The sequence below is a fragment of the Sciurus vulgaris genome (assembly GCF_902686455.1).
Source record: "Sciurus vulgaris genome assembly, chromosome: 5".
Lineage (NCBI taxonomy): Eukaryota > Metazoa > Chordata > Mammalia > Rodentia > Sciuridae > Sciurus > Sciurus vulgaris.
This window is the reverse complement of record NC_136465.1, coordinates 65,025,933-65,049,366: the sequence shown is the minus strand read 5'-3', so window position 1 is coordinate 65,049,366 and position 23,434 is coordinate 65,025,933. Positions and strand designations below refer to the sequence as shown.

The 23,434-nt window shown below is 42.2% G+C and overlaps 1 pseudogene across 1 annotated transcript; it reads left to right on the top strand.

Annotated features, from left to right (window-relative positions):
* The first annotated feature begins 5,622 nt into the window (after positions 1-5,622).
* On the top strand, positions 5,623-23,236 carry LOC306661326 (tubulin alpha-8 chain-like; annotated as a pseudogene). Its single transcript, XR_013766651.1, has 5 exons — positions 5,623-6,095; positions 15,836-16,060; positions 17,201-17,349; positions 19,256-19,928; positions 22,397-23,236. The product of XR_013766651.1 is annotated as a tubulin alpha-8 chain-like (transcript).
* The last annotated feature ends 198 nt before the right edge of the window (positions 23,237-23,434 follow it).

Below are 23,434 nucleotides of genomic sequence, written 5' to 3'. Positions count from 1 at the left end.
TGTTTTTTCTTGGTTTCTGAACTTTCTGTGCTTTGCAAGTCTGTCCTTGACTCCAAGTGCCTGAGCACTTGGACCTGGGAGTTAAGGGAAAATGAGTAGTTTTCTTCTGCTGAGTTCTATGTGACTGATTGGGGTCATTTTAAAGCCCTACTCCCTCCCAGGGCAGGTGAACAGGGAGCAGAAGTTAAAATCTAAAGAATTAATACCTGAAAGTTGCAATTTCTGACATCAACCAGTTGGGAGGAGTGTGAATGAGATGGAATCAGGGTCAGTTGGAAGATATAGCCTTCTGCAACTTAACAGAACAACCCATCCCCCATCCCCAAGGTTGGTTTTGGTCTAGGAGAAGGACCAGCTAGATTGTTTGGTCCCATAGTTGTCCTGGGATTCACGTTTTCTTTGATGGTCTCTTGATTACTGTTGCTGGAACCATTTAGACTTCAAAGGGGAACCACTTCATTTGTGATACTTTGGCCAAAATGTTTACCCTTTCCTTTCCTTAATGTCCTGCAATGTATGTATGCAACAGGACCCAAAGTTAGAATATTAACATTTGAATATATGTATACTTACAGTGCTAGGGGATAATCAATTTAATTACATAATGCAAGTGCTTGAATCTAGATGATGGATAATAAGATATTCTTTGTTCTCTGGAATTTACAGGCTAACTCCAGCAATGCAGGTGCCTGGAAAGTGATGGCTCTTCCTGTGTCTTTTCCTTCAGACTCCCAGGCTCCCTTTCCATCTTTCACACCCTCCACCTTGCAGTACCATCCTAGATATTTGAACTGTCAAGGTCTAAGCTGAGAGAACAAAGAAGCTGTCTCTATCTAAGCTTTGCCCTTCCAGGTCCAGTTCACAGCAAATTATTAAATGTTTGAGCTCATCCTCTGATGTCAGAGCCCCAGGTTCTGCCACTTATCAGTTGTAGGATGAGAGGCAACAGTTAACATTTCTAAGCCTTAGATTCTTTTTTTACTAGTTCATTATAGATATACATAATATTGGAGTTTATTTTGACATATTTGTTCCAGTTCAGTCCCACGTATTCCCCTTTCCCTCTCCACTTCCTTCTTCCTGTTCCCTTTCCTCTACTGATCTTCCTTTAATTTATTTATAGTTTTTTAAAATTAATGCCTTGTGAATATAAGTAAAGGTGAAATCACTGTGGTATACTCATATATGTACACAGGAAAGTTTGATCAGATTCATTCCACTGTTCTTCCCATTTCCCATCCCTCTCCCCTTCCTGTGAATTCCCTTCCTCTACTGATCTTTCTTCTATTTTCATGGGATTTCCCTCCACCATTTTCTTTTATTTTCCCCTTATTTTGGTCTAGCTTCCACAGATGAGAGAAACATTCAACCTTGAATTTCTGGGTTTGGCTTTTTCACATAGTATGATATTCTCCAATTCCATCCATTTGCCACCAAATACCATAAATTTATTCTTCTTTATAACTGAGTAAAACTCCACTGTGTGTATATAACACACTTTCTTTATTCTTTCTTCGTTGATGGGCACATAGGCTGGTTCTATGGCTTCCAATTCATATAATTTTTTTTTATGAATTCTGCTGCTATGAACATTTATGTGGCTGTATCCCTATAGTATACTGATTTGAGATGTTTTGGATATATATTGAGGAGTGGAATAGTTGCATTATGTGGTGGTTCCATTCCTAGTTTTTTTAGGAGTCTCCATACTACTTTCCAGAGTGGATGTATTAATTTGCAGTCCCACCGACAATGTATGAGTATATCTTTTCCCCACATCCTTGCCAACATTCATTACTATTTGTATTCTTAATAAAGCCTCAGATTCTTCATCTGTAAAGTGGAGATAATAAATTTTTAATTTCAGAGTTTTGTTGTGAGGAGTAAAAGAGACAATGTACAGAAAATCCTTAGCATGACTTTTGGCATACAGAAGGTGTTCACTATCAAGAAATTCTGCATAATTAGAAATACATAGATATCATGAAGACTAACTCTTTTCCTGAGTGAATTATAGAAATTATCTTACCCTCAAATTTTGGGGTAACCATTATAATTATTATATTGGATAGGATGACCTTACAGCACAAAAATTCATACAAGGTGAAACACACTCACATATCCTAACTGGAATATGACAGAGGTAGGGGTAATTTCTTTAAAAGGCCTTTGAAACACAGCTTGGGTGGTTGCCTTCTCAAAATAGCCTGGATTTGACTTTGGTTTCTCCACTGTAAAAAAGGGGACCATATCAGAGTTCTTCAGAGAAACAGAATCTATAGGAGATTAACTATTTATCTATCCATGTATCCAGATAGGGTATAAAGAGATTTATTTTTTAAAAAATATTTGTATCACTGGCAATTGAACATACATACAAGGGAAGCACTCTATCACTGAGCTACACTCTAATCTTATTATTATAAAGAACTGGCTTATTCAATTATGAAGGCCAAGAAGCTGTAAGTTCTACAGCCAACAGACTGGAGAACTCAGGAGAGCTGATGGTGTAAGTTCTAGTCCAAAGGCAGAAGAAGACCAATGTCCTAGCTCAAACAGCCAGGCAGGAAGAAGTTCCCTCCTATTCAGTCTTTTTGTGCCATTCTGTTCTTCAGTTGATTGGATGAGGCCATCCACACTAAGGAAAGTGATCTGCTTAACTTGGTGCACTGATTCAAATGTTCATTTCATCAAGAAACACCCTTACAGAAATTCCCAGAAGAATGTTTGACGAATGTCTGGGCACTCTGTGCCTCAGTTAAATTTAGGATACATAAAATTAAACATCAATGGGACTAAAAAAAAGAATGTCCTTTCATCCTTCCAAACTTCTACTCAGGGAGAAAAGCATAGGGTGCGGAGAAAAGAGCGATACATTTTTTATTCCAAAGATTCTAAGGCCACTGTCTTAGTCTGCAAGGGTTATCATAGAAAATAAAACAGAATGGGCAGCTTAAACAACAGAAACTTACTTTCTCACATATCTGGAGGCTGGAAGTCCAAGATCACGGTGCAGATAGGGCTGGTGTGTCCTGAGGCCTCTTTCCTAGTTACGCAGATGTCTGCCTTCTTTCTGTGACTTTTCTTTTGTGTGAGCACACTCCTGATGTCTCTTCTTCTTCTTGTATGGACACCAGTCTTTATAAGACCCTATCTTTATGACTCTATTTGATCTTTTAGGGCCACATCTTTTTTGTTTGGAGGTACTGAGGATTGAACCCAAGGCCTTGTATGTACTAGACAAGTGCTTTACCACTGAACTACATCCCTAGCCCTTTTAATTCTTTATTTTGAGGCATGGTTAAGTTGCTGAGACTGGCCTTGAACTTGTGATCTTCCTGCCTCAGTCTCTTGAGTCATTGGGATTATAGGAGTATGCCATAATACCCAGCACTTTTTTTTTTTTTAGTTGTAGATGGACACAATACCTTTATTTTGTTTATTTAGTGCTTTTACGTGGTGCCGGGGATCGAACGCAGGGCCTCATGCATGCTAGACAAGTGCTGTACCACTGAGCCACAACCCCCACCCCTACCCAGCACTTCTTTGAATCTTAATCACCTCATATAATCTTAAGGATTCCATCTTCAAATAGTCACATTGGGGGTTAGGGCCTAACAGATAAATTGGTGTGTACAATACAGTCTACAACTGCCAAACTTTTTTTTATCTCTTAAAACCAAAAGGTTCAGCATTTATGATTTAGTCATGGCTCCCTCAAAACCCATTCAAGGTGAAGATAAGATGTTTTAATGATAATTTACTAAGTCCTTTATGTAGTAGCAGGCAAAGCATTGTGTTCCAGTATCCATTCAGATGCAAAGATGATTAAAACATGTGTCCTAGCCTCAAGAAATGCATAAATAGGAAAATATTTGGTCAGCCAAACAAATTGTTATATGGATAAGGAAAAAACTGTTTTCATTCTCTACTGGCCAGAAATAGGCACCTCTTAGGAGTGTCAGGGAAAGTAAACATCTATTTGTGCTTGGAAACTTGAAATCACTGCATCTGGTCAAAGCAGCTCTATGTAGCAGTATAATAGTATTAGAAGCTGTTTTTGCTGAAAGCACCAACTTTGCTTGGCAGATGCCAATAGGAAACTAAAAGCAGGGTAATGCTTGACATTTCTGCTTTCATTTTGTATTTATCTTATTACCTTAAATTTTAGATCAGATTCCTGCTTACCTCTGCACAGAGTCATGTTAATCACTTAAGGAGTGTTCATCTAAAGCTGATCATTTCCCCCTTCCCGACTGAAGACACCAAGATAAGAATAATTAAGGTATTTTCAAGATTTGCAGGGAGATTCAACTATCAGCTTTTATAACATACTGTTCAAGACCCCTTGGACTGGTTTCTGTCTTTTTCTAGACCCCCTGGGATGGCATCTAGAAGTCTCCTGTCATTGCCCAACACCTTCCAGGAACAACGGAACCTTGTAGGCAGATCAGTGATAAGACTGCCCCCTCTAAGAAGGACTATTGGTTTTATGGGAGCAGAATTGCCCTTTTTCCAGAATCACAGGTCTGATAGAGAAAGATCTTGAGCAGCAAATGGGTCTCCTACTCAAGTGAAAAGAACTTACCAGAGCCACCTAGCAGAACCAGAACTGAAATAATTACCAATCAGACTGCAGTTTGACCAAGATTGTTTGACTTTGTGAAATCATTACCCCAGAAACAGGGCTGAGATGCTTGATCTCATCTCCCAATATAAGCATATTGATTAAAGTTCCTTTCCTGCTTTTCATCATTATCTTTTCTGTTTGGTTACTTGGGGGAGTGGTCAGACCTGTTTTTTTGGGATCCCCCCTGAATTGTGCCTTCGGCCCAGGATACCCATAATGTCAATATCTTGAGGAAAAACAATATTTGCCTGCAGTGACTTGTTGGTTGGTGGTCAGTTTCCTGAGGAATGTGGGAGAGAACAGAAGTTAGATTACATACCCTTCAACATGAAGTGGCCCATGGTGGGGAATTTTGCAATGAGATCAAGGAACAAGAACCATTCAACTACCCCTCAGTTTGTGGGAGGGAAAGGGAAAGAAGAGTGTGTTTAATAAAGTGACCAACATCTAAAGTGTTTGGGAGGGCTCTTTCAAGACCATGTCTACTTCCTCCCACTCTTCCCCAACTAGAGGGCAGGTAAGGAAATTCCCTTACCCTTCAACATCATCTGAGGCCACAAAGAGTAGGTCCTACCATTGGGCAAAGAGGTAGAGAGAACCCTGATATTTGGTATAGATAGGAGAGGTGACATGGGCACATTTGGGGCTTAAAAGTAGGAAGGGATCAGGTAGGAATGAATCAATGAGAGAGCTTTGAAAATAATAGAGGAGGACTCCCCCACTATTGTGGATGTAGTAGAAACAGTAACAGATACATTCTGGAGCTCCTGCTGTATTACAGGAGCTGTATGCATGTCATCTCACTTAATTCTTCACTAACCAGGTGGAAGTAGGTTTACAGAGCACTACTCTACAACTTTGCCTGAGTACACACTAATAACAAGCAGCTGACCTGTGAGTCCTGCAAGATGTCTGATCATTCTTGGCCTCTCCTGGGTTGACAGTGATTGAGGTCAACTAAAACTGCTTTCCTGCCTGAGTTAGCTAGTGCTGCCATCAGGAAGAGAACGAAAGTTTGGGGAGAAGTAATCTTTTGTCTTAAGGAATTTTTACATTGCTTTCCTGAGCAGCTAGAATTTTAATGGCTGATCTTCAGAGGAGATGTGGCGAAGAGTACACGTGCGCTTTGCTAGTAGGACTGCCTCTTCGGCCGAGCGCAGAGGAACCCAACTGTGCAATACTCAATGCGTGTGGCACCCAAGAATTCTGGGCAGGACTGCAGGACCGAGGAGCCCGGCTGAGCTGAAGCTGAGTCGCTGGTGGGCGGGGAAGTGCCATTGTGACCTGCCCGGGTCCCTCCCCTCAGCGGGCACTGTGATGCTGCAGGGCAGCAGCTGGCCCGGCATGTCTGTCCCCGGCCCCCTCCCGCCCAGTGTGTCACAACAGCGGAGGCGGCTGTATCTGGAGCAGTTGGGGTGGGCAGGCCCAGCTGGGAAGTGAGCGGGTGAGAAGAGCGGCCGCGATGGTGAGCTTTCCAGGGGCTGGGGACCGGTACCAGGGATCGGGGAACCGAAGCCCGGACCGCTGGGCAAGTGCCCAGTCGAGAGCCGCGGGACTCGCGGAGTAGTTGGGGGTGGGGATTCATCACTTCAGTCCGCACAGCTTGATGTCTCTTGCAGGGTGTCAGTTCAGGGTCAGGGGACTCACACCTTAAGGCGGGAGACACTTGGTGCCAGTTCCTTTGTCATGTGGGGGGGAAGTGGAGACCAGGGGAGAGTTACCCCTTAAGAAACCTAAGGGAGATTTGTGCACGCAGATGAGAGGTGGAAGACCATGGGGAGCCTGGTGGAGAACCGAGTGAGATTCTGGAGGATCCCAGATAGGCAGCTTGTGCACCAAAATGGGAAGAAAAATGGAGCCCAGGGATTCTGGACCATTTGCCTGGGTCGGAGAGGCTCTGGGAGTGTGGTACAGTCAAGTCCCCAAATCCAACCAAATGTGCAGGATTCCAGAATGTGACAAGAGACTTAGTGTGTTACAGACCCCCTATGTTGAGGTCGTTCTCGGCTCTCATCCTTGGGCCCTCGACTTGAGTTTGGAGCGCCCACAACGTCAGCACCGCCGGGACCTCCGGCGCAATCGGCTGCCCAGGCACCTGGCGCCGATGTCAACTCGCCAGTTTTTCTAGCGGTCAAAGTCAGGACGACTTTGAGACTCAGAAGTCTCCTTCCCAAGTCCAGCCTTTTGGTTTCGCTTCCTACCCTGGCCTAGGGGGCTCGGTGGCGGCTCCTTCCCCCACCCACGCCTCTGTCTATTGACAGCCGCGGATCTTATTTGCCAGAGAGGCCCCCTCCAAGCTGTGTAGTTCTGGCCCCTCCTACCAATTTGCTTCCAATCAATTTCCCCGAATGCCTGGAAACCCAGGGCTCTCTCTCAGACCCCTGATACTTCAGCCCTAGGGATGTGGGTCAGAAAGGTTGGGAGTGAAGGGTGCGGGCAGAAAAATCTTATTTCATGGGCCAAGGTCAGGTTCTCTGGGCACTCTTGCTGCAGGTATCAGTGACAGAGGAGGCCAGCTGAGAACTTCCCCTCCTCCCCCGCACCCTGATCATTTTGGAAAGAGCCCAGGGTTTTCTGGCTCTGGCTCTAGCTGTGCTGCTTCCAGCACCCTCCCTTCCCCAGTAGGCTCTGGGACTGTCTGGGAGCTTGAAGAATTTGGGAATAATGGGGAAAGTGGCCAGAGGCCACTTCTGCCTGAGGCCCATGGTGTGGGGCCATAGGATCCCAGAGGCTGGAGTTCAAAAATTTGGCTCCTGGCTCTTCAGTTAACTGTGTGACTTCAAGAAGGTTACTTAACCTCTCTGAGCACATCTACAAAATGAAGAGTTTTCAAACTTCCAGGTCTCCACATAGCTTTTATTTTAAAAATACTTTTTATTATGGAGAATTTCACACATATACAAAAGAAGAGCAAGTGTTATAATGAACTATTATATTCATCAGCCAATTTCAACAATTACCAACCACCCTTTGTTTATCTCCCTTTCCTTTATTTCAAAGCAAATACCAGGCCACATACTTTAAAATTTATATTTAATATGTATAATACCCAGCATGTAGTTATTGCTTTATAATTTTAAAGTGCTCTCCTTTATATGTTTTAAATTTGACTGAATGTCATAGTTACTTTCAGAGTAGAACCTAAAGGAAGTTTTCAGGGGGGCTGAGGATCATAATCCAGTCCTTGTGCAAATTTCAATGTGCATGCGATAGATGAGTTTCTGAAAATACCTTGCAAATAAAACACACAGTAAAAGCTTATTTTAAACATGTTTAATAATTTTGAAATGTGCTTAAGATTTTTTTAAGTCAATGTTTGAATATTTCAAAAAGGCAGTATCCTTTATTTATTTTGAAATACTGAAATTTGTATAGTGGGTTCTATTGAGAACATTTTGATGTGTGCCAGCCCTGTCTTATGGGCAAACACAAGTATTTTATTAAATACTTCCTACTTATAGAGTCTTCAAAAAAAGCTTTGACTCATTCCTTTTTTTTTTTTTTTTTAAATTTTTTTATTGTGGTGGTGGGGCTCAAACCCAGGGCCTTGCTTATGCTAGTCAATACCCACTGCCCCTGACTCATTCCTAAAAAGCTAGAATGATACATTTATAAACCTTACCCAAGAATCCCTCTCTCCCTCCCAGAAATGATTTTTCTTCCTCCAGTGGATTAGTTTCTGGCAGCTGTCCCCCATATTCTCCTTTCTGTTAGACTTGGAATTTTTGTAGGCTCTGAAAAAGAAATATATAGCTAATCCCCATGCACATTTTAAAAGACATTCCTGCAGTTACTAGACAGATATGGACATTTTTTTTGTGTGTGTGTTTGTGAATTGCTCCCCTTCTCCCTAGTACCCACAACACCATACCACCAATATCCTTTAGCATTTCCAACTGGAGCCTCAAGCTGCACAGTTGGTAAGAAGACTCAAACCTAAATCCACTTGATTTCAGAGCTTCTGTTCTTAACTCTCAGATCAGCAGGATAATCCTACAGCAGAGCTTCCCCATTTGCTACCTATGTTCTTCTAGTGAGCAGCTCTTTCGGGAACGGAGACTATGACACCTTTTTTGGGCTACACTATGGAGAAGCGTGGGCAAGTCAATGATACCTAGCATTAAGGGAGTTCTGTGGTCTATGCAGAGGTGGTAACTTTATAACACAGCTCCATTACTTCTGCATTGGGGAGCATCAGTTGAGTTCCATGGGAGCATCAAATGGTGACAAAGATCCTGATGCATATAATAGTTTATTATAAAAATTGGTAGTTAGAAGGGAGGGGAAAGTGTTCTGGGGGTGTTGTGGGCACTACCATATCTGTGCTCTTCTGCCATCTGCCCCTTGTAGGCAAGCATGACTGAGATCTGACCTCAGAGCACTGTGAGGGGCTCCCAACAGGCAGCAGATAACTGCCATTTCCCTCCTTCCCGTTACTAAATGCAGGTTTCCCAGAGGTCATTGGGACATAACCTCTGAGTGAAGGAGTCTTGATTAACAGAGCAGTAGCTAGGACAAAACTCAAAATTGCTGGGTCAGTGAGAAAGGACTGTTAGTTTTTTTTTTTTTTTTTTTTTTTTTTTTTTTTTTTTTTTTTTTGGTGTAGAGGATCAAACTCAGGGTCTCATGCATGCTAGGCAAACACTCAACTGCTGAACCACATCCCCAGCCCAGAACTGTTAGGTTTTGATGGGAACCTTCCAGGCTCAGGTAAGGCCCATGCAGAGGTAGTATGTGTTTATGTGTGTGTGTGTGTGTGCCTGCACTATCCTGACTGACCTTGAAAAAAAAGTAAAAAGTTAAAAATAATTTCTGAGGTGGAACTGACTGGTGAATACACGGCTAGTGATGGGGGAGGTTGGGGGGATGTAGCGGCTTAATGGGAGGAAGTGGATCAACTGCTCCTTTTCCCTTGGGCTACCAAGCGACTGACAACACTATGGTTTTCGTGGTTGGCATTTCCTCTGTCAGTGTCTCCATGTTAGGATGTTTCCCAGATAACTAACTGTGGAAGAGAACTGGAACGTGCAGTGGGCAGTCCTTGTTTCACATGTGACTCCTGTGCTTGCCCCAAGGTTAGTTAAAACTCCTTTGATATCACAGGGTCTTTTGTGCTGGGAGTCTACTTACCAAACACCCCTGTCATCCTAAAGTAGGTCTTATGTCAGCCCTATTGTTGCCTTCAATGCAGAGCCTATAATCTGAGCCCTTCTCCTGAGCCACCTCCACTCACTGATGTTAATTTAGGTTGATTCTTTGTTCTTGCTGTTTCTGGTTTGCTATCTATTCTTTGTTCTTAATGATTCCAGATGCACTGTAATTGAAGGATTCTGAGCAGAGACAATTTCATGACTCATATTTGTTCTTACTTTAATTATCCTACTGGAACACTGGGGATCTACTTTTTACTTGCTCTCTCTAACCCAGGTCCTAAAATATATGTGATTTATTATTCTAGTCTGACAGCTAGAAATAATTTGATGTAATAAGAGGCGTCCTAAAAGCAACTGTGGTATTTGAGCATGCAGGTGGTCAGGGGACTATGGACTGGTCTTAGGTTTTCACATGGCATATACTGTTGGTTGTCTCAGTTCTTTCCCCATATAATATGCCAGTTTTACTGTTTTGTGATACTTTGAAATGATTTTTAAAGCTTAAAAGCCTTTTTCTACTGAGGATAGTGATTAGCTTGTCTTAATCTTCTGGGAACAGAGCAAAAAGGCAATGATGTATTAAAATGGAAAGAAATATATTAAATAAAATTGGCATAGGGAAAGGTTTCTTGCAGTGGAATTCTAAAGGGCCTGCAAAGTTCTAGAAATTTTATTTTTGTTGTTGTTGTTGATGTTCTGTACAGTGTCTGCTTTCCTTTCCATGGAGGATGGTCACAGGGGGCACAGATGTCCCATCTCCTCTGCCTTTCATAGACCTACATTTCAGACAAATTGGGCAGTTGTGGACCCTGCCCTAAAATTTCCAGCCTCTTGGTTCACACTGCTCTTCAACCCACCTAAAATGCCCCTAGGTCATCTTGGCAGTTGTCACATACCTGTGACTATTCCTCCTTGAGGAAATCAGGCTAGCGGTTGTCTTTTTCTCATATGAACTCTCATTGAGTTTTAACTGTGTACTTCTTGGGCATGAATTACTCTCCTTATTAAATGGCTTGTAAGTTCACTGATTAGATGTGTTATTCTAATCATCTCTAAATTCATTGAGTACTTGTTAGCATTCAAGCACCCTGCTTGGTTCTGGGGATTCGGTTCCTTATTCCCACAGAGCTTACTCTCTGTACTAGGAAAGCCAGAAAATTGAAGAAGCAACTATAATATGGTGTGATAAATGCAATGATGAAGATAAAGGGGATTGTGGCAATTCACAGCAGGGACCCTGTAGGGACTAACACTTAACTGGAGACCTGAAGGAACCTGAATTAGCCTACTACTTTGCAATGCCTTCTTGCATATAATGACTCAAAAAACATTTGTTGTAGGAATGAACAGAGTAGGTGTTTTTGGTAGGTATCCAGGGCCAAGTCTGTGTGACAGGGTGTCATATTTTCCTTGAGGCAAGGGACTCCTAGGTCTATCCACTGCCCTAGTCTTCTTCACCCTCTGGATTGTTGGTTTCAGCAGCACAGTGGGGACCCTGGAGTAGAACTTGTTTGAGCTCTGTAAGTCCAGAAGAGAGAGAGAGAGTGAGGGGAGAGAGAGAGTGAGGAGAGAGAGAGAGAGAGAGAGAGAGAGAGAGAGAGACTGTTATTGGCTAAAGAGGGAAACTTGAAATATGAGTTTGAAGCAAACATATGACTTAAATATCCTCTGCTGGGTCAGCTTACCCTTGCCCTAGTATCCCCTCCCCCTACCAACGGCTATGTACACTGGTTCTGAGAAACAGAGTCTTTGGTTCTGTCCACAATGACCCATTTTTAAAGAGGTTATCACCCTATCCAATCTCAGTTTCCCTTTGCATTGGAGTTTTTCCTGTTTGTAGTTTGGTTCTATAAGCTTGGTCTTGCTGTCCACCATCATACTGGCACTGATGTGAATGTGTGTACATCCCAAGGCCCTGGAAGTTCAGAGTGCAAGTGAGGTAGGAGGTTGTGCAGTACGAAGGAAAGAACTCAGGCTGGGGTCTGAAGTCATAGGTTCTGGTCAAGGATTTTTTGCTGCAGAGCTGTGAACTCTTGAATTTGTTTCATACCTCTATGAGCCCCAGCTTTTTTTTTTGTCTGCAAAATAAAGAGAGGTAATCATATTAGGTGATCTGTAAAGCCAAACCAGCACTAGTATCCCAAATATTCTGAAGCTAACATCACATCCTTTGTTATGAAAGGTAGATGCCTTTTCTTGGCAATGGGGATTGGCCTCCCAAGGACATCTGTATTGGGTCTGTTCGGTGTTTAACTATGTAGAACTTCCAGGCAGAAAGATGGGTAGGTAGGTGATCAGACAGAATGGTGGGAGAAAGTTAGTTTAGGGCCTGAGTCAGAGGAGTTCTATGGCAGAGCTTTGGAATGCTCCTTGTTTCCCTAGCTGTTAGTTGTTTTTGTTTTTTTGTCACTATAATAAAAACCTAAGATAATTTTCTTATAAAGTGAAAAGATTTACTTTGCTCATATTTTTGTAGGTTTCAGTCCATGATTGGTTGACTCTGTTGCTTTTGGACCTATGATGAGGCAGCATGTCATGGTGGGAACACATAGAGGAGCAAAATCACACCCCTCATGGCCAGACAGAAGAAGAGAGGAAGAAACTGGGGTTCTACAACACTTTTTGAGGGCATATCCCAATGACCCAAAGTCCTCCTGCAAGGCCTTACCTCTGAATGTCTCTACCACCTCCAAGTAGTGCCAATCCTTTACTATATGGGCCTTTAGGGAACATTCCAAATCCAAGCTATAGTATCTGACCAGAAGCTGGGTCAAAGGCCCAGAGGAAGGTCAAGGATGAGCACAGACTTCAGAGTTCCACAAAGCCTCAGATCACTTGTAAAAATTTCACTTGTGATTTCTTTATGTAACTTTAAAAACACTGTTTGACCTCACAAATTAGGATCTTAATATATTAATGTTAGCTCAATAAATGATTGTGTGAAGTGGGGCAGGAAGAACATGGACCCTTAAAATGTAATTACAGTGAGTGGAGTCCCTACTCCTACTCTTGTTTTGTTTTACTTTTTACTCTAAGAAATTTCAAACATTCAGAAAGTTGATGAGTATAATGCCACCTATATATTTATCATTTAGATATAATATGAAGAATTACTGGACTGGGGATATAGCTCAGTGGTAGAGTGCTTACCTTGTATGTGCCAGGCCTTGTATCTCCAGCACCGGGATGGGAGCAGGTAGAGGAGGTGGAGGAGACGAACTTTTGGATATTTTTTATACATCCTGTTTCAACCAAATAAAAACAGAAGAATAGCATTACTTGATTGGAACAGGGTATATAAAAATCCAGAAGAAATAATTGTTTTGGTGGTACTAGGGATTGCACCTGGGGTGCTCTACCACAGAGTTATACCTGCAGTCTCGTGTTTTGTTTTGTTTTCTATATTGAGATAGGGTCTTGCCAAGTTGCTAAAGCTGTCCTCAAACTTGCAATTCTCCTGCTTCAGTCTCCCAAGTTGTTGGGATTACAAGTGTGTTCCACCGCACCTGTCCTTCTCCTCCCCCATGACTCCATGGTACTGGAGATGGAACTCAGGGCCTTGCATATGTTAGTCAGGTACTCTACCATTGAGCTACATACTCAATTCACTATTGAGAATAGAATTCACTATTCTTCCTGGTGCTTGTCTTTGGCAGTGGGAGCCTCTTCAAGTTGGCTTAGACATTACCTCAGTCTTTGTTAGCTTCTATGCTTTCAGAAACTATAAAATATTTCAGACTCATCTGGTACATTCCTCACCTCAGACCCAGAAATCTCCGGTTAGTGGGGAATAATATTGAAAGAACTTCCTCTTATCCTCTCTCTTTTTGTGGTACTGGGGATTGAACCAGAGTTCACACTGAAGTGCTCTACCACTGAGCTACATCCCTATCCCTTTTTAAATTTTAGACAGGGTCTCACTAAATAAAAGTTATTTTTTAGGGATGTGTTTGTGTGTAACAGAGAAAGATTTAGTCTATGTATATTTATTAGTATGAGATTAAAGAGGGCATCAAAAAAGAGTAAAAACATTGATACCACATTTTAGTAGTTTTAGATCCCTAAGATTCTTTATTCTTTATCCTGTGATCTTTGTTCTTCCTGTAATGGCCCCGTATCTTCTGTGGAAAGACCCAGAGTATTTCAGAAGGGAGGTCAGCCTAGAGGGCAAGCAGCACCTGAGACAGGTTTGGAGGGTGGTTGGGGTGTGGTAGTAGACAAGGCTCAGAAAGCTAAGGGTTAGAGCCATGAAGGATACTGTCGCTAAGGAGATGATACAGGATCAGCCTCCTTTTAAGACTCTCTAATGTCCCCTCAGCTTTGAATATCTCTCTAGGAAGCTATAGTTGCTCGCTGAATGTGAGATGTGTCTGGGTCAACAAGATGCTAGTTTTGGGGTAGTTGATGCATTTAAAACGTGTTCTTATTAGTCCTAAATTGAGTCCTAAGATGGAGGTAGAGGACAGACCCCACAATAAAGGAGTGAAGAATGGGAACCTGAGATCTCTGACTTTCTACAGGTGGAGAAAAGAGCTAAGAGGTAGTATCATGATGAAAATGATAATGGTAAAGACAAGAACAATAATAGCAAAATCAGGCTAACTTATTTTAGATGAAGGGAAGTTAAGTAACTCAGTAGGTTGCACAGTGCGCAAGTAAATTGAGAAGGCAAAGTTTGAACCCTGGGATGTGGGCAACCTTGTGAATGAAGCCTTTCCATGGGCACTGGGAATACAGCTGAGTTGTATTCTGCACAGGGCTGTGTTCCATACTGGCTGCTGTGAATGCCTATGCTCTTTTCTTCCCAAGGGCAAGGGCAAGTATCAGTCAGCTCTAGCATAAAGACAGGTGTAGAGAAGGAACTCAGCTGTAAAAACTGAATAAGGGAGAAATGGGTCCTGACAAACCTCTGACCCTTTGAATGTTGCTATGCTTGTAGAATCTTCCAACTTCCCAGGAGTCCTGTACTTTGACGTGGACTCTGTTTCATACCCAGGCATGGTCTCTGGAGGCTCTGCTCTGGCTTGAGTTACCTGGAACTGGAAAATGCCAAGTCAGGTCATGGATAAGAATAGAAACCCACAAACCAAGCACATGCTTCCTGGTTGGGTTCTGGCGTGTGTCACAGACACAGAGCTGTGTTATGTTGGCCACTTCTTCCCACAGCAAGATATGGGTAGGGGGATGAGTCCATCTTCCTAGTGAAACTTCATACTATGTTTCTATTCATGCATGCACACATCTTAAAGCATTAAGTACTATGATCAATCAGGTAATTGTGGCTTCATATCAGAGTAGCACAAAGATAAGAATACGCTAACGGTTTAACACTTGGCCTGACATAGGCCAGGGGGGCAGATAATGGTGGCTCTAAAAAGAACTTTCCACTTTCTCAGCATTTGGGAAGGACCTAATTTAGGTCCCTCAACCCTCCTTTGATGGTGAACTGATCTCTTATTTCTACATTTGTCACCATAACACTAATGACACTCATGATACTGCTCCAAAGCATATTTCTTCATGAATATTTCATCTGCTCTGTTAGTCTGAGTGTGTGTGTGTGTGTGTGTGTGTGTGTGTGTGTGCGCGTGTGTGTGTAATGGTGTGTGTGTGTGTGTGTGTGTGATGTAAAGTCAGGGTTTAGTAGTAATGAATGTGAATGCTGCTGCTGTGTGTGGTAGTAAACTTAGGGATATTTTCTGCTATTCTCATGGATTTCTTCAGTAACCAGAGTCTTATGGTTTGGAATTAGCTCCTGGTTTCATCTCTGTAGTGGCTTTTTTTTTCTTTCCTGGTACAAAGAATTAACTCTGGAAAGCAAACTTTAGAGCAAACCATAGAACAACTCTGTCTTCTTTGGAGCCCAAGTTTTGATCCATTTATAGTTGTATCCAGGGACTTGAAATCTCAGATACCATTTGAAGTTGGGTGGCATGGTGGAGGGATGGGTATCCTGCAGGTTGAATGCAGGAAGAGACAAGTCCTCAGATGTGGGGCCTTAATCTGTGGCTGACCAGGGCTCTCTGACCCTGACACTGTTCTCTTCTCACAGCGGGAATGCATATCTGTCCATGTGGGTCAAGCTGGAGTTCAGATTGGCAATGCTTGTTGGGAACTCTTCTGCCTGGAGCATGGCATCCAGGCAGATGGCACCTTTGGTGCTCAAGCCAGCAAGATCAACGATGATGACTCCTTTACACCACGTTTTCAGCGAGAACCGGCAATGGGAAGCATGTGCCCCGGGCTGTCATGGTGGACTTGGAACCTACTGTAGTAGGTGAGTATGGATTAAGAGCCTTTCCACAGAAAACAACACAAAACCACAGAGACCTTTGGCCCATGAAACATCAGTAGCTGAAAATTGGGGTGGTTTAACTAGAATTTACTGCCTTGTGACTTCTGTCAGCTCCTTAGGGAAACTTGTAAATAGGATTGAGGATTCCTGCTAATATGTGCAGTGTAAAGTGCTCAGCCTGCTGAGATAGTCTGAAGTGGCCAAGACCTGTTACTAAATACTAAGAATTGAAAAACCTAATAATTTTGGGAAATGATGATAAGCCCCTAATTAGTCAATTTCCCGCAGTATGTTCTGATTCTATAGAAATTGCAGTCGGTTCTCACAGGTCTGATCTAACCTTGAAGTACCTTACATACAAAATGATAAAACAGCAAGCACATTCATGGTCAGGTGTTGCAGTAATTCTAGAATGAATCTCATTCAGATCTAGGAAACACACTAGAAGTCTGACTGTGTCAAAGCAGATTTCTCAATGCTCAAATCTTTTCCCTTCTCATCCTCTCTCATTCCCATAGTGTCAGTTCTACTGAGTCTGATTTCTGGGGTCATTCCTTAGTTACACAGCAGAATTCCAACCTTTAAGGCTGGCACATCAAGCAAGGGATGGACAAGTTGCAGAGAGATATCTGGACAAATGCTTATAATGCCCGGACAGTGGTTTCCTAGGGGGAACAAATGAAGGTACTCCGCCTCGGGATGTTTGTACAAGTGCAAAAGTGGGGGTCACCTTCTAGGTGACTGCACACTTGAATGATTTTCCTGAAGAGGAGTAGAGGAATCCCAAAGAGATGAGGTGATGTAGGTGGGGCTGATGAATCTTCATCTGCCTTGTGTCCAATCTCTGTGGATGTTGGAGGTAAGCAGAGCCCCCTTGAAAGCCTCTCAAAGGCTCCTGCTCTTCTAGGACCTGGAGCACAACTTTACTTAAAGTCATTATAGATTTGTCATGAATTGGGAGTGTGACCCAGTGGTAGAGTGTGGTGCTTAGCATACATGAGGCCCTGAGCTTAATCCCCAACACTGAAGCTAGAATGGTGTTGTGGTGATATTCTAGTGGAGAGGGAGGCTTCTCCTCTGGAACCCAGGTGGTAAGACCTAATGGTCCCCCTCTTTTGGTAGATGAGGTTCGGGCAGGAACCTACCGCCAGCTCTTCCATCCAGAGCAGCTGATTACAGGAAAGGAGGATGCCGCTAACAATTATGCCCGGGGTCACTACACAGTGGGCAAGGAGAGCATCGATTTAGTACTGGACCGCATACGGAAGCTGGTAAGCATCCAGGGAAGAGGATTGATGAGGTGGATGGAGCTATATACAACTCCTGTCTATAGGTGGAGTGCCTAAAATTTGGGGATTTTTTCCCAGTGCTGGGGACTGAACTCAGGGTCTTATGCGTGCTAAGCATACACCCTGCCATGGAGTTATACCCTGGATTTATGTTTTGAAAAAGCATTCACAAGGATGATGCCCTTCCCCTGCCTGGACATTGTGGACTACCCTACAGGCTGCTGCCTAAGGGTACCTATGAATATTGTATGGTGGTACCTGGGGAAGTTTTAAAATATAAGGAAGGCTAAGGTCTTTGCTTATTGGAAATATAGTTTAACAAAGTATTAAGTTGAAAGAGGAGAGGAAGAGATTGTTATATATTTGAGGACTTGCAAATATATGAATATCAAGTACATTTCTTCATTTAATTTCTTAACATCATACAAAGGAGGTCTTTTCCCTGTACTTTACAGATAAGATATTTAGAGCTAGGGGTGGTTAAATGAATTAACCTGGGTTACACAGCTAGAAAGTTGGCAGAGGTAGCATTTGAATCAGGTCGATTTGACTATAAAACTCTGAGTTGTGGGCAAAGTCACTTGTTTCAGGCTCCCATTTCCTTATCTGTATGATGGAAAAGGTTGACTGTGATGGAAGTTTTCTTTTCTTTTTTTAACCTGGGTGCTTAGGATGTGAATTTTTGTATATGTTTACTTTTCTGTTAGAGGATTCACATAGGGGTCATTAGTCTCTAAGCCATCTGTAGTGCTCCAAAGTTCAGAACCACTGGATTAAAATAATACATCATGCTCATTGGAAAAATTCTGTGACTGTATGAATTCTCTTCATTCTGATAGGAGCTAACATTGAATCTTAATATGCTCAGATTCATGCTCAGAATATTATGCTATCTCATTTAATTATCACAATAACCTTGTAAGAAGGAGTTTTTGGCTGAAAATCATAGTCTTTAAAAATTATAATTATTAACACATATTAATTGTGCAAATTAGGTTTCACTCTGTATTATCATACCTACATATATCATCTACCCTCTCATCTATTCTGCTGCCCTCCCTTTTCTCTATCTTTTCCTCCCCCCCTTTCCCTTTTCTAATAGTCCCAAAATGAGGATATTTCTATTGTTCCCACTTGAACCAAGAGCAAACAGAAGTTGAAGAGTTTCAATAGCTTGCTCAAGTTTTGACAACTGGGAAGCACATAGATGGATTGGTTGGCTTGATTTGGTCATTCCACAATGTATATAAAAATTGTAATATCACTTTGTACCCCATAAATATGCACAGTCATAAATTTTCAATACAGAATAAAAAATAAAGGGCTAGGGTTGTGGCTTGGTGGTAGAGCGCTTGCCTAGTATGTGTGAGGCACTGGGTTCTATTCTCAGCACCACATATAAATAAATGAATAAAAATAAAGATCCATCAACATTTTAAAAATAGTTTAAAAAAATAAGAAAATCTCAGGTTCCCTAACTCCTTTTCTAAATTGATACTCTGAGCTCCCTTCCAAGTTTGGACTGAGAAGTGTAGGTAAATAGTTCCCAAAAAATTATGATAGAGGCACAGGGGTGGTGGGCAATTTGGGCTCTCAAAGGGTGAAATCAGTGATCATTGTGGTTATGAATTTTCATTCATATTTTATCTAAGCTGCTGGGCTGAAACTATCATGTACTAGAGGCATGTGTAGCTCACCATCTAATATTTCAGCTACTTCTCCCAAAAGCAAAACGATTTCTTTTGTGCTTCCTTATTTCTCAAGGCTGTTATGATTCCACTCATAAAAATGTTGAGGGATGGGATAGGGCAGATGGAAGGATCTGTTACCTTGGGGGATTCTCAGAAAGTTGTCTTCATGATTTCTTCTCATTTCCTGCTTTCCCCAGACAGATGCTTGCTCTGGCTTGCAGGGCTTCCTGATCTTCCACAGTTTTGGTGGAGGCACTGGCTCTGGCTTCACTTCTCTGCTTATGGAACGTCTCTCTCTTGATTATGGCAAAAAGTCCAAGCTAGAGTTGCTATCTACCCTGCACCCAGGTCTCCACTGCAGTAGTTGAGCCCTACAACTCCATCCTGACAACCCACACCACACTAGAACACTCAGATTGTGCTTTCATGGTAGATAATGAAGCCATCTATGACTCTGCCGCAGGGAACCTAGCATCGAGCGCCCCACCTATACCAACCTCAACCGCCTCAATCAGCCAGATTGTGTCCTCATCACAGCCTCTCTCCGCTTTGATGGGGCCTCAATGTGGACCTCACTGAGTTCCAGACCAACCTGTGCCCTATCCCCGAATCCACTTCCACTAGTTACCTATGCACCCATCATCTCTGCTGAAAAGCCACCATGAACAGCTGTCTGTGGCTGAGATAACCAGCTCCTGCTTTGAGCCAACAGCCAGATGTGAAGTGTGACCCAAGGCATGGCAAGTATATGGCCTGCTGCATGCTGGTACCGTGGAGATGTGGTGCCCAAGGATGTTGAATGTTGCTATTGCTGCCATCAAGACCAAGAGGACTATCCAGTTTGTTGACTGGTGTCCCACAGGCTTCAAGGTGAGAGCTAATAAATTAGAGGGGTGATAAATAACTGGAGAAGCAAAGACAGATGACAAAAGATAGAAGAATAAAAGCTTGGGAGGTTCTGGTTTTATGTGTTGTATGGGTAGAGGAACTTAAACCAAAATTGTAACATTAATTTCATTCAGCTTTGTTTGAGACACAAATGCTATTGAAATTTGTCCGCTTAAGTCATTTAGAGGCAGGCATAATGGTCCATACCTGTAATCCCAGTGACTTGGGTGGCTAAAGCAAGAAGATCATACATGTGAGACCAGCATGACAATTGAATCAGACACTTACCTCAAAATAAAAATTTAAAAAGTACGGGACATAGCTCACTGGTAAAGTGCCCCTGGGTTCAATCTCTTATCAAAAAAAACAAAGATAAATTTTAGAAAACATGAATTTGGGAATATTTTAAATTGGTTAACTATCTTTGCCATTTTTTTTTTTAAGGTGAAGGAACAAGTGATGATTTGGAATAGACCTAAATCATGATGCTTGGAGTTCATGACTCAGTTCATTTATATTAAATTAGTTTTATGGACATTTACACTTCTAGGTATATTTTAATTTTAGAACTAAGTTATTCATTTTGCTAGGAAGGTATTGTTCCCTTTTCTAACAAAAGATGTATTTCCCCCCCCAATTTAATTTTGAGAAATTAAATACCTATCCTGTAAGACTTAATCAAATTGGAGAACAGTGGGACAATTTTTATTACATGAGTCATTTATGTCACAAAGCCCTGACATTTCTCATTCCTGTCAACAATGTAAGGGTTTTCTGGCAGAGCAAGGGAGTGTAGCATTCCTTCTCACTGGCTACATTTCTCATCTTCCCTCTCCCAGGATTATGCCTATTTTTTATGGCAGTTTTGATCATCTTGCAAAGTAGTCAAGGTCTTATAAAAAGGTGTTCTTTTCCCTTTTTTTCAAATGGAAATAAACAACACAAGCTAGTTGGAGAATAAAGGGGGAAATAGAGAAAATATAGAGATGTGGGGATGGTGGGGGAAATGAACAATGAAGGAGATGCTCTCTCATTCTCTCTCTTTATTTTAAACAGATGTTCTGAGCTCATATCCACAAAGATCAATAAGGTGATGTTAACACTCTAATAGCTTTACGAAAAGTTCATGCCAGGAGAGTGAATGTTGCTAAAACTTCATCCTCTGACCATTCTTTGCAAGGGTATTTGGTCCCCACCTGACTCAGTTCAAGGTTGTGGTACTGTTCAGAAAAGGGGGAGAGTTGGTTCCAGGCACAAGTCTTATGCTGGTCAGGAGCAGATGTGGCGAAATATTTGATACGGCAAGGTTTATATTCATCATCTTTCTCCTACTCACTTTTTGGTCCTTTACCTCATCTTAGTTTGCCCTCCACCACCACGATGCCACTTGAGTTTAAGAAGAATGATAAAACATGGTGAATTCATTTGGGTGGGCTACCTATCTTTATATTTTTCTGTTGCCCACTTCCACACCCCACAATCAAGAAGATATATATTTAAAAGCAATGAATTTAATTGTCAATTTAGGCATGGTGGCCTGGACGGAGCAAGAGTTTGGACAGTTTCTGGTTTTAAGCGTCCCCCCAAATTTCACAATTTGTCATCTTAGACTTTTTCCAGTTTCTTACATTCTTGGTATTGGTGTTGTTTTGGAAATATATGTGTGGGGAGGAGAGAGATTTCTAGGACAGTTGCCACACCATAAGATTGGGACTGGGGTTTAGCTGGGGAGGACCCTGACTTGCCACCAGAACTTGGGAAGTTGTCTTATTCGGGTAAGACCTTTAACTGTCTTTGGAGCTCTTGCTTTTATCCAAGAATTCTGTTTTCCCGAAATACAAGGCCTGGTTTATTAATGTTATCCCCCAAGGACCTTTTGGATTTTAAATTTATTGTTCTGGAAATACCCCTATGTCTTTGTACATATTCCTACACCCTTGGCAGAGAAACTTTCCCAAATTTATTTGCAACCTAACTAAGAGGAACTTCAGAGATCATCTGGGAAGAATAACCTTCACAACAATTTTATTTCCAGTAACTGATTTGCCTCTAAAAGGGAAAGTATTTCCCTTTTAGACATAAGCATATATTGGGTACCTCCCATGTAATAATAATTTTATTCATTGTTTTCCTTTGTCTCTTTGCTATTTTCATCTAACATTTCTTCCTAGTACCAGCCCTCTCTTTTTCTTTCCAGACTTTAAATCCTCCAGCCCTTGCTGGAGGATTTTTTTGGACCAATCCCATATGCTTTTCTCTCCAGTGCTCACTTCTTTTCTACCTGCCCACTCTCCCAACCTCCTGATTCCTCCCTCTTGCACACAACCTTGCAGTCCCATCCCCACACACATGACCGTGACTTGCTAACCTTGTTACAAGACACGCCCTCTTGAGTTTATCTTTTTGCTGACTTGCATATTCTGCTGTTGTCTTCCTCCTTTGTTCCCCAGGTAGGCATCAATTACCAGCCACCCACTGTGGTACCAGGAGGGGATCTGGCCAAAGTCCAGCGGGCTGTCTGCATGCTGAGCAACACCACAGCATTGCGGAGGCCTGGGCCCGACTTGACCATAAGTTTGACCTAATGTACGCCAAGCGGGCCTTTGTGCATTGGTATGTTGGAGAAGGAATGGAAGAAGGAGAATTCTCTGAGGCCAGGGAGGATCTGGCTGCCCTGGAGAAGGATTATGAAGAAGTGGGGACCGATTCATTTGAAGAAGAAAATGAAGGGGAGGAATTTTAAATATACATCTCCCGTGGCTGCGTCTCTTTATTTATGCTGCTCCACTTGAAGCACATTTAACCAGTTTGAGAATAATAGACCATTCTCCCAACCCCAGAAATGATTCATGTCTCACATAGGAGGAGGGCACCAGATTCCAGTATTCATGGGCGATGTGACTGGCCAAAAGCAGATGCTGAATTCTATCAGACTTTGTTTGAGCCAAGAGCAACCTTGTCACTAAAGAAAATGAAGGTTACTATCTTCTGGGTGAAGGTGAAGCCAAGTTACACATGTGAGGAGGCCTAATCAGGTTTTAAATTCTAGATTAGGCTGGGTCCACCCCACTTAACACCGTCTGACCTGATCTCATTCATTTATAGGTACTTATGAAGGCATGAAATGGGTGTCTTGTTTGTCACTAACTCTAGCTCTTAGGACAAGTAGACAAAGTACACCAATTGGACCCCTTGGAATTTCCTGCTGATAGAGAAAGGAAAGATCTGGGCATCGAGAGATTCCAGGGAGAGAGAGGGAACAGGAATTCACTAGAGATCTGCAGCATGGCCCAGGCATCAATCTGAACTCCCCACACATTAACTCGTTCATTCAATCAAATATTTTGAGTATAGTCATCTCCCTTATCCACAGGGTCCACATTCCAAGACACCCCACTGGATACCTGACACTATTGAGAGTACCAAACTGTATAGTTAATATGATTATTCCTATGCATACCTATGATAGAGTATAATTTATAAATTAG